The sequence below is a fragment of the Rhinolophus sinicus genome, linkage group LG01 (genome assembly GCF_036562045.2).
Source record: "Rhinolophus sinicus isolate RSC01 linkage group LG01, ASM3656204v1, whole genome shotgun sequence".
Lineage (NCBI taxonomy): Eukaryota > Metazoa > Chordata > Mammalia > Chiroptera > Rhinolophidae > Rhinolophus > Rhinolophus sinicus.
This window is the reverse complement of record NC_133751.1, coordinates 88,576,246-88,590,924: the sequence shown is the minus strand read 5'-3', so window position 1 is coordinate 88,590,924 and position 14,679 is coordinate 88,576,246.

The following is a 14,679-nucleotide window of genomic DNA, read 5'->3' as shown; positions in this document are numbered from 1 at the left end:
CTACAACACAGATGAATCTTAAAAACTAGGCAAAGTGAAAAAGCCAGTCATGAAAGACTACATATTATATTATCCCATTTACGTAAAATATCCAGAATAGAGACATATATAGAGACAGAGAGTAAATGAGCCGTGACTGGGAATATAGGGAGCTGATAGAGTAAGGATACAAGATTTAAAAAAAAAAAAAACACTTTATTTTTTAGAGCAGTTTTATGTTTACAACAAATTTGAGAGAGAGGTACAGAGATTTCCCAAATAACTCCTGTCCCCACAAGTACATACCTCTCCCATGATCAACATCATTCTCTACAACAGGGCATTTTTACCAAGGATGGAACCTACATTGACACATCATAATCTTCTAAAGTTCCTAAAGTTTACCTCAGGGTTCATTAATGGTGCCATGCATTCTATGTGTTTGGACAAAATATAGCAACATATGTCCATCATAATAATATCATACAGGGTATTTTCACCGTGCTAAATATCCTCTGTGCTCTGGATATTCATCTTCCCAACCATTCCCAAATCTAGTAATCACTGACCTTATTATTATCATCATAATTTTTCTGTCTTTTCCAGAATGTCATATGGTTGGAATCATACAGTATATAGCCTTTTCAGATTGGCTTCCTTTGCTTACTAATATGTGTTTAAGGTTCTTCATTGTCTTTTCATGGCTTGATATCCCATCTTTTTTGGGTGAAATAATACTTCACAGTTTATTTATCCACTCTCCTATTGAAGGATATGTTGGTTGCTTCAAAGTTTTGGCAAATCAGAATAAAGCTGCTATAAATATCCATGGGCAGGTTTTTGTGAAAACATAGTTTTCTATTTATTTGAGTAAATGTTATAGACAGTGATGGCTATACTGTATAATAAGAGTATTTCTAGTTTTGTGAGAAACTTTCAAAAGGTTTTCCAAAGTATCTGTACCATTTTGCATTCCTACCAGCAGTAAACGAGAGTTCCTATTGCTCTACATCCTCACCAGGATTTGATTTTGTCAATGTTCTGGATTTTTGGCATTCAAATAGTTGTGTAGGAATATCTCATTGTTATTTTAATTTTCACTTCCCTTATACCATATGCCACGGAGCATCTTTTTGTATGCTTATTTGTCATCTACATATCTTTTTTTAGTTAGTTTTGTCAGTTAAGGTCTTTGGCCCATATTTTCCCCATGGATCAATCTAATTCATATTTTTATTATTTTAAATGGTAAAAATCATATTTCATTTATTTTATTATCTTATGCTATTGTTTTTGTAGTCTTTTTTATTTATTAAATTTATTGAAGTGACATTAGTTAGTAACATTATATAGGCTTCAAGTGTACAATTCTATAATACATTATCTGCATATTGCATTGTGTGTTCACTACCCAGAGTCCGTTCTCCTTCCATCACCATATAGTTGACCCTGTTTTCCCTCTTTTACCACTCCCCTCCCCTCTTACTCTCTGGTAACCACTACACTGTTGACTGTTGTCTGCGTCTATGTGTTTTGTTTCTTTGTTTGTCTTGTTCATTTGTTGCTTTCAGTTTTATATCGCACATATGAGTGAGGCTCATTTTTTAATTAGGTTATTTGTTTTCTGATTGTTGAGTTTTAAGAGTTATTTATATATTTCTGGTTATGGTTGTTCAATAGATGCATCTTTTCAAAATATTTTCTCCCAGTCTGTGGCTCGTTTTCTAGTTCTCTGGATATTGTCTTTCACAGAGCAAAAGGATGTAATTTTAATGAAGTCCAGCTAATCAATTATGTCTTTCATGTATTGTGACTTTGATGTTGTAGATGCAAAGGCTGTATCATACAGAGGCCATTCAGGTTCTCATATGTTATCTTCAAGAAGTTTTATTGTTTAATGTTTCATGTAGAGGTGTATGATCCATTTTGAGTTAATTTTTGTTAAGGGTGTAAGGTTTTTGTTCAGATTATACTCTTGTATGTGGATGTCCAGTTTTCCAACACTATTTGTTGAAGAGACTATCTTTGCTCCTTTGTTAAAGACCAGTTGACTGTATTTATGAGGGTCTGTTCCTGGGATCTCTGTTCTGTTCCATCAATATATTTGTCTGTTCTTGCCAATACCAAACTGTCTTGATTTCTATAGCTTTGTAGTAAGTCTTGAAGTCAGGTAGCAGCAGTTTTCCGTCTTTGTTCTTCTCCTTAATATTGTATTGCCTTTCTTGGTCTTTTGCCTTTTTATACAAAATTTAGAATCAGTTTTTTTTCAATATCCATAAAGTAACCTGCTGGGATTTTGACTAGTACTGCATTGAGTATATATATATATATATATATATATATATATATATATATATATATATATGGTAAGTATTGACATTTTGACAATATTGAGTCTTCCTATCTATAAACAGAGAATATCTCTCCATTTATTTAGTTTTATTTTTTTAAATCTTTCATCAGAGTTGTGCAGTTTTCTTCTTATAGATCTTATACATGTTTGTTAGATTTATATCTAAGTGTTTCATTTTTGGGGTGCTGATGTAAATGTTATTGTGTTTTTAATCTCAAAGTTTACTTGTTCAGTGCAAATGATAGGGAAGCATTTGACTTGTATATTAACCTGTATCCTGTAAATTGCTATAATCAGTTATTAGTCCAGGAATTTTTTTTTGTTGATTCTTTCAGATTTTCTGCATAGATAATTGTGTCATCTGGGAAAAAAAGATGGTAAGATGGTTATATGTCTTCCTTCCCGATATATATTTTGTTTCCTTTTCTTGTCTAGTTGCATTAGCAAGTACTTCCTTTATAATGTTGAAAAGGAGTAGTAAGAGGTAACATCTTTGACTTATACCTGATCTTAGTTGTTAAGCTTCAAGTTACTAACCATTAAGTAAGATATTAGCTATAGGGTTTTTTGTTTTGTTTTGTTTTTTGTAAAGAATGTTTATCAAGTTGAGAAATTTTTCCTGTATGCCTATTTTAGTGAGAATTTTAATCATCAATAAGTGTTGGATTTTGCAAAATGTTTCTCTGCACCTATTGATATGATTATTTGTGATCTTTTTTTGTTTTTTGGGGTTTTTTTTAGTCTTGCTGTGCTGAAATACATTAATTGATTTTCAAATGTTGAATTATCTGTGCATGCTTGATATAAATCCCACCCGGTCAAGATGTATAGTTCTTTTTATGCATTGTTGGATTCAATTTGTTAATATTTGTGAGGATTTTTAATATTTGTGAGGATATTCACAAGTGACATTGGCCTGCAGTTTTCTTTTCTTGTAATGTCTTTATCTGTTTCTGGTATCAGGGTAATGCTACCCTCATAGAATAAGTTAGGAAGTATTGCCTCAGCTCTATTCTCTGAAAAAGAATGTAGCAATTTGTTTTGATTTCTTCCTTAAATGTTCAGTAGAATTCACCAGTGAACCCATCTGGGCCTGATGCTTTCTGTTTTGAATAGTTTTTAATTATTGATTCAATTTCTTTAATAAATATAAGCTATTCAGATTGTCTATTTTTTTCTTGTGTGAGCTTTGAAAACTTGTGTCTTTCAAGGAATTAGTACATTTCACCTAGGTTATCAAATTTGTGGACAAAATTGGGTATAGTATTATTTTATTATCTTTCTAAATTTCCATGCCAATGGCAGTGATGTCTCCCTCTTTCATTTCTTTTTTTTTAAATATGATATTTTTTTAAATATTGCAGTGAGATAATTTTTTTTTGTTGTTGGAGAATATAGGGGAACAGTGTTGCTTCTCCAGGGCCCATCAGCTCCAAGTCGATCTCCTTCTATCTAGTAGTGGAAGGTGCAGCTAAGCTCCAAGTCCAGTTGCCATTTTCAACCTTTAGTTGCTTGGGGAGCAGCCTACTATCCCATGCGGGAATTTAACCGGCAACCTTGTTGAGAGCTCACGCTCCAACCAACTGAGCCATCTATCTGGCTGCCCCTCCAGAAGCTCAGCAGTAGCTCATTGTCTTCAATCTAGTTGAGTAGGGAGCAGCTCACTGTCTGCTCATGTGGGAATCAAACCGACAACCCTGTTGTTCAGAGTGTGAGCTCTACCCAACTGAGCCATCCGGCTGCCCTCATTGTTTGATTTCTGATATTAATAATTTGTGTTCTTTTGTTGGCTTGGCTATAATTTATTAATTTATTTTGTCTTTTCAAAGACCCAGATTTTGGCTTTGTTGCTTTTCTCCGTTGATTTCCTGTTTTCAATTTTATTGGTGTCTGTTCTAGTCCTTATTATTTATTTTCTTCTGCTTACTTAGGGTTTAATTTGTTCTTTTTTTTTTTTCCAGTTTCCTAAGGTGGAAATTTATATTACTGATTTTAGATCTTCCTTCTTTTCTAATATATGCACTCAATGCTATAAATTTCTTTTTAAGCACTGCTTTCTCTACGTCCCACACATTTTGATATGTTGTGTTTTCATTATCATTTAGTTAAAACCATTCCTAATTTACATTGAGATTTTTTCTTTGATCCATGTGTTATTTAGAAGTGCATTGCTTAATTTCATTGCTTTTGGGATTTTTCCAGTTATCTTTCTGTTAGTGATTTCTTCTTTTATTTCATTGTGTTCTGAGAGCAGAAATTGTATGATTTCTATTCTTTCAAATTTTTTTCAAGTGTGTTTCATGGCTCAGACTGTGATCTATTTGGGTGAACAGTTTGAGAAAAATGTTTTCTGCTACTGTTGAATTAAGAAGTCTAATGACATCAATTATATCTAGTTGATTGATGGTATTCTTGAATATAACTGTAGTTTTACTGATTTTTCTACCGTTGATCTGTCCATTTCTGAAAGAAGGATGCTAAAGTCTCCAACTATGATAGTGAATTCACTATTTCTCCTTGCAATTCTATAATTTTTTTTGCCTCATGCAGTTCTATGTTCTGTTGTTTGGTGCATACACGCTAAGGATTGTTATGCCTTCTTAAAAAATTGACCCATTTATCATTATGTAATGCCCTTCTTTATCCCTGATAACATTCCTTACTTTGAAACCTGCTCTGTCTGAAATTAACATAGCTGCTACTGTTTTCTTTTGAGTGTTATCGTGGTATATTTCCTCCATCCATAGACCTTTAATTTGTATGTATCTTTATATTTAAAGTGGGTTTCTTGTTTACAACATATTGTTGGGTCATGTCTTTTGTTCCACTCTGACATTCTCTTTTAGTTGGTGAATTTGGACTATTTATATTCAAAGTGATTATTGATAGAGCTGGAAAATAACTACCATATTCCTTACAACTTTGTTGCCCTTGTTACTTGATCCTATGTTTGTCATTCTTTTTCTACCTTTTGTGGTTAAAACAAGCATTTTATATAATTTAGTTTTCTCACCTTTCTTGAGATATTGGTTATATATTTTTTTTACAAACTTGTGGTTGCCCTAGAATTTGAAATATCCATTTGCAACTAATCCAAGTCCACTTTCAAATAACATATACCATTTCACATGTAGTGTGAGTACCTTATAACGAGAAAATAGTCCTAATTTTTCTTCCCATCCCTTGTGTCATTGCTGTTGTTCATTTCACTTATATAGAAGCATACATAAAGCATGTATACATAAGTATTCATAATTGAATATATTGTTGCTATTATTTTTTTGAACAAACTGTTATCTCAATCAATTAAGACTAAGAGAAATTATAGGCTTTATTTTACCTTCACTTATTTGTTTATCAATGCTCTTTCTTTCTTTATGTAAACCTGAGTTTCTCACCTAAATTATTTTCCTTCTCTCTAAAGAACTTCTTTTAAACATTTCTTACAGGGCAAGTCTTTTGGCAATGAATTCCCTCAATTTTGTTTGTCTGAGAAAGGCTTTATTTCTTTATATCTTTATATCTTCACTTTTGAAAGATAATTTCACAGGCTACAGAATTCTAAGTTGGTGGGGTTTTTTTGTTTCTTTTTTCTCAGCATTTTAAATATTCATTTCATTCTCTTTTTTGCTTATGCGGTTTCTAAATAGTCGGATGTAATTCTTATAATTGTTTATAGGTAATTTTTTTTTCACTCTGACCTCTTTTAGGATATTTTCTGTATCTTGATTTTTGTTAATTTTAAGATGATATGCATAGGTGAGATTTTTGTTTTGTTTTGTTGGCATTTATCCAACTTAGTGTTCTCTTATCTTCCTAGATAGGCGGTTTGGTGTCTGACACTAATTGGGGAAATTCTCAGTCATTATTGTTTCATATATTTCTTCTGTTCCTTTTTCCCTTTCTTCTCCTACTGAAATTCCCATTATGCTTATGTTACACCTTTTGTAGTTGTACCACAGTCCTTGTGTATTCTGTTCTTTACAGTCTTTATACTCTGCTTTTCAGTTTTGAAGATTTTTATTGAGATATCCTCAAGTGCAGAGATTTATTCCCTAGTTGTGTCCAGTCTACTATCAAAGCATTCTACATTTCTATGGAAGTGTTTTTTATTTGTTTTTGGTTTTTTTTTTCTTTTTTTTTGTTTTTTTGTTGTTTTTATCTCTGGCATTTCTTTTTGGTTCTTTTTTAATATTTCCACTCTATATACTGCTCAGTTTTTCTTGCATCATACCTATTTTATCCATGAGAGAATTTAGCATATCAATCATAGTTGTAATTTCAACATCCCTGTCATCTCTGGTTCTGATGTTTGTTCTATCTTTACATATATGGTTGCCTTTTAGTATGCTTTGTAATTTTTTCTCGATAGCTAAATATGATGTAGCAGGTAGAAGGAACTGCTGTGAATAGGCCTTTAGTAATGTGGTAGTGAAGTGTCAGGGTAGGAAAAGCATTCCATAGTCCTGTAATTACATCTCAGTCTTTTAGTGCGCTTATGCCTATGCCGGTGAACTGTAAACTTCACAAGTGTTTCTCAGTTTTGTTCTCTCAGCTTAGGTGTGACAGTATGGATAGGGATGGCTGGAGTTGAGTATTTTTCCCTTCCTTGGGTCAATTAGGATTTGATAACACCCTAGCAGGAGTAGGTTTTGGTTAACTAGTTTCCCCCAAGGGGAGGCCTTGTTAAGGAGAACAAAATGCTCTGGCCATGTTTCAAAATGGTTTATGGTTTATTTGTCCCTCTCCCTACTGGAAGCCTCAGGGGATTGTTCTCTGATATTTACTGTGGGAATCTGATGGAATTCCTGAAGTTGAATCAAACAATATTGTGGGGCCCTCACTGCTAGGACCGGGTCCCCTTAGAGTTTTTCACTCTTAGAATTGTTTGCACTGAGCCTTCATCGATTTGTCAATTACAGTTCAAATTTTCCTACCCCAGCATTTTCCACAGGGGTTTTGCCTTATGAGTGTCTGCTCCAGATAAGCTGTGACTTCCTATATTCATTTGCCTTCATCTCTCCAATCTTGTGGGCAATGGTTTGCCTTGTGACTTCCCCTCTCCTATAGATCTGAGAATAGTTGATTTTTCATTTTGTTCAGTTTGTTTACTTGTTGTTATGACAGACTATTGACTTCTAGGCTCCTTACAGGCAGAAATGGAAACTGCAAATCCAGAATTTCTTCTTGAAGTGATGAAAATATTCTAAAATTATGGTGATAGTTGCACAAATCTGTGAATAGAATAAATCCATGAATTGTACTCTTTAAGCAGGTGAATTTTTGGTATGTGGGGTATAACTCAATAAATTTAAATTTGTGTGACACACACACACACACACACACATATATACGATTCTAAACTATAAAAGTATTTTGCATGTCTGAGTTCTTGAACTATGATGTACTAGTCCATCTAGAGTGTATGTGCAAACAGTGTGATGTATGGTGGACATATGTCTTTCTTCCGGGTGTCTGGATATTCAGTAACTGGTCAGACAGGCAGGCACTGTATACCTACATGATGGACCTACAATAAAAGGCCTGGAAGCAGGTTTACGTGACTTCACTGGTAGACAATACTTCATATGTGGTTCCTCATCTTATGGTGAAGAAATTAACCATGCCCTGTGCTACTCCACTGGGAGAGAGTTTTTGGAAGTTTATATCTAATTTCCACCAGACTTTTCTCCAATGCACCATTTTGCTTTGATGAGTTTGCTTTTTATTCATTTTCTGGAATAATTCATAATTACGAATACAGTGATTTCTGAACCCTATGGGTGTTCTAGCAGATTACTGATGTTCTTGGGAAACCATGCTACAGTTTTTCATGTAAAGTCTTATGTAGCGATCATCAGCTCTCTTCCTCTAATCTGGAACAGATGGGCCCAAGGAGTATATAGGTATGAAAAGGGAGTGCATACAAAACTCACAGCTATGTTAACTTCTCCCTGAAAGTGACACAGTTTTTAACAAAAACACAATGTTGCAGAGGAAGCTACTTTCAGTCTTTCCTAGCCCAAAATTATGGTCTTTTTTAGCCCAGAATTTCCTGAACACCTTACCTCTGCAGAAAACTATGAATAAACAATATTTTAACTAGAATCTACTAATAATTTATCATAATCAATTTATTATCTCCATTTATTGAGATCCTCAATGTTCTCTAAAGAGATGTAACAAGAAATTAAGTACATCATATTAACAAACAAACTTTCTCATAGAAGCATACTAATATGGAGCAATTGTGAAAGTGAAATAATGAAAGAAAGCATATTCAGAAGCTAATGAAGAAAACAATGGAAAAATACACTACATAATATCATGAGAGGAGGGAGAGAGAAAGCACTTAAAAACTTTAAAAAAATACACACAAGGGGAGGTACAGGCAATATAGTAAGAGAAAGTAATTAAATAAATGAATAAATATGTAGATATACAGATATAAAATTATATAATTGTATATGTAATAATATAATTTTCTATATAGTTTTATATATATATATATATAAATGTGTATATACATGACTATGGTTAACTTCAAAGCAAAAAGGGAGTAATATGAAAAAGTGCATGCATCAGTTGTAGCAAACAGAGTTGGTTCTTATCACAGCTAAAGGAAGCAGGAAGAAAGATAATAATTTAAGTTTAGATAACTTTAATAAAGTGCTGACTAGGAATGTTGGAAACAGTTGAAAATTGTTACAAATGTCTCAAATGCTATTTTAAAGAAATGAAGATACAATTATACAGTTCTTTAATTTCAAAGAGAATAATTGAGAAAATAAAAGTTGAAGAAATTTCTGATAAAACAAATTGCAAATTGGCAAAGCTCTCTAAAAAGCCATTTGCTGTGAAATGTTACAACTTTGAAATAAGCATAATGATCATTAAAGATTAACAATTTAAAGAAACCCATTTTTCCCCCTTAATCCAAAGCTTATAACAATAAGTAAAAGCTTCATGGAAGCTACATAGAAATAAACACACATATAGGAACTTTAAAAAGAAAACATTGTAAAACAACCTCAAGTTTCAGCAAAAGTTCATATTATTTTAAAAAGATGTTATCATTTTAATGAATTGGCTTTTTCCATTCAGGGTAGAGTGTGTGTCCAAAGGTAGGGGAGGGTAGAAGGTATTAATATTTGAGTATGCCTGCATATTAGGATGTGTCATGTAAGTTCTGATATATTCTTTCAAGATGACGATAATTATAATTAAGGTTAATTTTATTTGTACGTAAACAATCTACATTTTAAGTCACAAAATACAAGTGACAGCATTCCTGCTTAGTACAAGTAATATGCAAATAAAACAAAACAGAGACCATTCTATCATAATTTCTGACAAATTATTTATCTATGCTCTGTATATCTAGATTTATCTATCATCAGTTATATATTTTTCTATGTCCTGCACTCAGTGTTAAACTGTCCATTCAATTCCAGAAGTGAAAACAAAAGTCAACACATATTTGTCAGGTTTTGTTAAGTGTTTTGTAAATTTAAGATGGTACGTATCAATTATACATCATAAAAATCTCTTTAAGATGAGATTGAAACTTTTCTTTTGCTTTTCAGAAAAGTTTATATGACAAAATTGTGAAAACAGACTCGGACTTACATTGATGTGAAGTGCTTGTAATTAAAGGTGTTAAAGGCGCTTTGTTGGATGCTTTAGTAATGTTTATTTTTAACTAAGACACCATACAAAATTATAGTTATATAAATATTTAGAAAACTAAGAATCTGAATAATAGTGTTTGGTTTTCTGTTTTTAATTTTTAAAAAATATGTCCCATACTAATCTAATTTACAAAACACCTGAAAATACCACACAAATTTTAAAAGCTGTTGCCATGTTTCCATGTGAAACCATTGCTATTATAGCTATTGTAAAATTCCCCTTTGAAATGGTCTGAAAGTATATCCTTTCTTTTTTATATATACTTTAGTAAATCATCCTGGGCAAAATTTTATGTTATAAAACACAGTTTAATGGAAATAGTTTGTTGCAGTCATTACATCCCCATTTCTGGCAAGTAAATGAACTGCCCATCAAATATCCCCAAGAAGTTTTTTCTTTTCTGTCAGAAATTCCTCCTCCTCAAATCCCCTCCACATTGAAGACATTGTTAGCTACACTTCTCCAGTGTGGTGACTAATTCAGGAGATAATGGCAGCTGAAGAAGATGGTGCAATACTGGAAAACTGCCTTTCATGTTTTCTTTTCTTTGAAACTACCTTCCAGATAATCGTGTACATCAGTTTTCTTAAATAAAAGGAGATAGATATATAGGGAAGGAAAGTCCATATTAATCATAGTAATATGTTCCTGACTCTCCTTCCTTTCACACCGCTCACTGGGATGCTGTTAGGAACAGTTTTAAAAGAAAGAAATGGGAATATCCAAAGGGAAGGAATGAAAAAAACCCCAACCTGACTAGCACTCGCGATTCACTATATTTTTGCCCTCCATGAAACCGATCATACCCTCTCAGCTCCATTTATTCCACATCCCATTGACACATCATTTCCCCAGAATCACCACACCACACGAATCTCCACTCCTGTCCCTGAGCTACGTCCTATTTATAGGAAAGCCAGCCTTCTTGCATAAGTGTTATGAACAGGTACTAGAAGCCTGGGGCAACCCCACTGGAATGTTAGAGCCACAGTAAGGAAAAATTGATTTTGTGGTATCCAAAGCACTTTAGAATGCATTATTTTAAATAAGACTGTTGTATATGACAGTTCCTCTGGTGCTTTCCATTATACTATTGTGCTTGAGGTACATTTTTTTTTAACTTAACATAGTTAAAATGGGCCAGCCAGGGAGATTATTAACTGTTACATATGACACTTTTTATGGGGAAAAATATGTCTACATTTCAGAAAAAATATTTTTTAATTTCTTTGTAAGATGGTATGCTTTTATTGCATCCCACATGTTTCCTTGCTGTTGTCAGATCCCAATCACTGTCATATTCCTGTCATTTTTCATCCCTTATTACCTCTACATCAGAGGAATTCGGGGATTCAGGAAGAATAAGTTGGTCATGCTTAACTGTCTTAAAACCTTTTTCTTTTTTTTTTCCATTTTGGATAGAGACGTCTTTAGGGTTCTGCTTCTCCATGTACTAAGTAGTAGCTGATAACATTCTCCTCTATACGCCACACTCACACACACACACACACACACACATACTTAACCAAGCTACCTCATGCAACTTATGTCTTATTAGTATCGAGGTTTCTATTTCACTTCCAAGTACTTTAGGAGTTATCTATTTCTCAATAAGTAGTTGAGAACAAATAGAATAAATAAATAATAAATAGAATGAATAAATAATAAATAGAATAAATAAAAACTAGTGAACCAATTAAAGGGCCTAGAATCAAGCTGAAAAAGAAATGATAAACATTGAGTCACTCAAAGGCCCCACTCTAAGTAGGTTCAGCGATAAGAAACACTAAGATAACCATACAATGAAGATTTGGGGGAAAATATACAAGGGTAGGGTTTGATGGAGTGAGGACAGTGGCTTTGGCCCTTGTGTTGTAGGGCCTTTTGACCTTAGTGTGTATAGGGCCTTATTTTGGGTCTCGAGGGCATTTACAGTGGTGCTATTGGGTTTTGACTTCTGTGGACTGAGCTGCAGGCTTTGGCTCACAGGCCACCTTGGCAGATGACAGGTGCAAGGGAGGGTAACAGCAAAAGCATGGGCCGCATGGGCCTCAGCAAAAGCATGGGTGGTCTTGGCCAAATGTGGGCTACGTTAGGATGCAGTCTGCTGCAGCTTGATCTTGAACTACACTTAGGCTATATATGCTGGCAGCCAGGGCTTTAGCAGATGTCTTGGCAGATGCTGGCAAATCACAGAGGCCTTAGTAAGCAGGCACAGCTGAGGCAAAAATACAATTATAGAGAGGAGAGTATCTTCACAGGCCTTTTAGGGACTGGTTGGCAGAACAATATTTGCTACTTTAAAACCATGCGTCAGCTGTGTTCCACATGTGCTAGCAGTACTATGGAGGTTCTAGCTTTAAACTATGAGTTCCAGACCTAAGATGATAGGGCTGGATAGGCTCTCTTATTTCACTTGAGTTGTCTGGAATATAAGATTAAAATGTGAGGACAGAAAAACACTGAATAAAGAATAAGAAATGAAAAACAGCCCATTCCTAGTCCTTTACTGAAGAAAATGTAGCGACAATGAAATGCTATTTAAAATTTGTAATATTAAAGCAAAGGAAAGACTATGCATCATCTGTTGATTTTTATTAGCCCCCTATGGGCTCAGCTTCCAAGGCTGTCTTTTTAGTTGAAACCAAAGTGGGAGGATAAATATTATCGAGGAGGCAGGTTGCTTAGTCCTAGGCTACTGCACTGCAAGAAGCAGTGGAACTACCCCAGAAATGAAAATACCTGTTTATCTGAGAATGTGGTCTCCATGTCACCAAATGGAACCTGTAATCAAGTCAGTAATGCCAGCAGTGCAGGACTGGAAGGGGAAATGACAATTTATATAAGAACTAAAGCTCCATGATTAATCGTGTGATAGGAATGAGTTTGGGTTCAGAAAATTTTGGAGACATGGCACAGAATGAGTTATGGCCAGGTCGTTCCAGGGAGACTAAATTCAAGCTTTACTACATCCTCTCTCCTTGACTCTCTTAACACCAAACCGCTGATATAGTCTCTTGTAGCATGAAAAATGAATTCTGAGATCGAAGTTTTGCCAGGGGTAAACTTGATATTCTAGATGTGGAGGAGAAACTTCTATTGGACATTGGGTAGGCTGGGATTATGGGTTGTAGAATATTTATGCACTACTAACGCTTTGGAGTCTATAAAAGTGAGGCACATCTTAGACTTGGCATTAAGCCAGTACAACTCCAAAGACTGTAAAGAACTGCACCCCTTTCCATGAGAGATATTATAGTTCTGGTTGTAACTATCGAAGGAACAAAACTCTGGCAGGAAGATCCATCTGTCTGAGACTGAACAGAATATGAAGCTGGAGAGGGTGAACTTTTACATGAATTTATTTGAAATATAGTATTTCAAGGACAAAGCACTTAACATTTCTCTGAGTTTTGACATCTGAGGACTTTCCTTTGTGAGGGGACTTCACCTTTGTGATTTTAATTTTCCCTTTGGGAATTCATAATAGGAGGGTAGTATATTCAAATTTGGGTCATCTCTTTGTCATTGGCATTTTATTTCAGTATCTATTTATGTTGTTCTTGGAGCATGTTGCTTTCAATTTCACTGTAGGGACCAGATGAACTATATTGGACTAAGTGAATGTACATTATTAACTTGGCAAATAGAATAAGGAATGGCTATTTAGCCTTAGTATAGGGAAGACTTGCAGTTGATTCAATTAATGTGTTTTTATCTATTTACATCCTTTAGCGATCCCAGGTAAATAAGGAAAGTATAGTGGTGTGATTGGGAGCCTGGAATCATGAAGGTGAGAGCAGCACTGTCCTAAAGTAGTGTCTATCTTTTTGCAAAGGGAGATTGCGAGAACCCTGTTTGGCTATCAATTAATGGTGACACCCAGTAGTTAAAAGAACAACAATAAAATCAAACAAAACTGGCATATTAGAGTAATGGAATTAGCAAGAACACATCTTTTTCCTAAGGTTTTCTTCCTGTGAAGAGGCCTCAATAACTATGAAACACTTGGCCTTTTCCTATCTCAAGGGAAATACCATAACTACCTGTTGGGTGACTTTTGAAATAATAATTTTGACGTAATTAGCTTGTTTTTTTTTCATTTTGGAAGTGAAAGGCTCGTAGGGAAAAGACATTTTGTTTTGATGAGGATCTTGTTTTCTTGTGTCTAATTTAGACTGACTACTGCTTCTCCCCCTCCCCTAAATCCCTACCCCAAGTCCTGCTTTGGGAAGACTAGTCCCTGATACTGCAGTGTATTTGCTGGTATAGATAAGTATGGAAATCTGGGGTTCAATTAGCAGGCCCCCTTAACTTTCAGACTAACATAAATAGTTTATCATTTATCAACTCTAAAGCTAATGTTTTGGTCTCTGATGTCTTATTCTTTCTTATTTATGAAAACTTTCACCAGGTGGTGACAAAAAGTAGTCTTTATTCCCTTTAAAAACACAAACTTTGATAAACAAGCCATTGTTAAGTATAGGTTGCTAAAAATCAGCTGTAATTCTACAATTCCTCCTATATGTAAAGCCAGCAGAAAAGGCAACTTTAGCTGCGGGCTGTTTCTTCCAAAACACATGGTAGCTGTGAGCAAAATTCACTCTCATTTAAATCAGTGAATCTTAGAATCTAGAGAATGATGTGATCAGAAT